The following is a 392-nucleotide window of genomic DNA, read 5'->3' as shown; positions in this document are numbered from 1 at the left end:
TTGTTGCCAAAGCAGCAAAATTTAGCGGCTCCAAGGTCTCTGAGGACCCAGTACAAACCAGCACTCATTTCCCTTGGGAAACTGCGAGGACACCAGTAGCTGTGGGCACCCTGGGACAAATGAAGATGCTAGGACCTATGTAGGACAAGGATACTCTGCTCCCCATGCCTAATGCCCCGTCTCCTTACCCAGTGTGCCTCCATCGTTCCCCTCCCTGGGCCCGGGCTCTGCTTCCATCCCAAGATCCTGGGGCGCTGAGCTGGGGTGCTGAGCGTTGGGCCGGCCCTGCCCTCTAGTGTCACGGGAGCTGAGCCACTGCGAACTCCTCACGCAGCCCACAGAGCTGTGCACAGTCTGCCAGGCTTCCTGCAGTACCACCGCCGCTGCTGAGG

Source organism: Apaloderma vittatum, unplaced genomic scaffold (assembly GCF_000703405.1).
Source record: "Apaloderma vittatum isolate BGI_N311 unplaced genomic scaffold, ASM70340v1 scaffold14766, whole genome shotgun sequence".
In the NCBI taxonomy this organism is placed as follows: Eukaryota; Metazoa; Chordata; class Aves; order Trogoniformes; family Trogonidae; genus Apaloderma; species Apaloderma vittatum.
The sequence above is the reverse complement of the archived record's forward strand: the minus strand, read 5'-3'. Positions refer to the sequence as shown.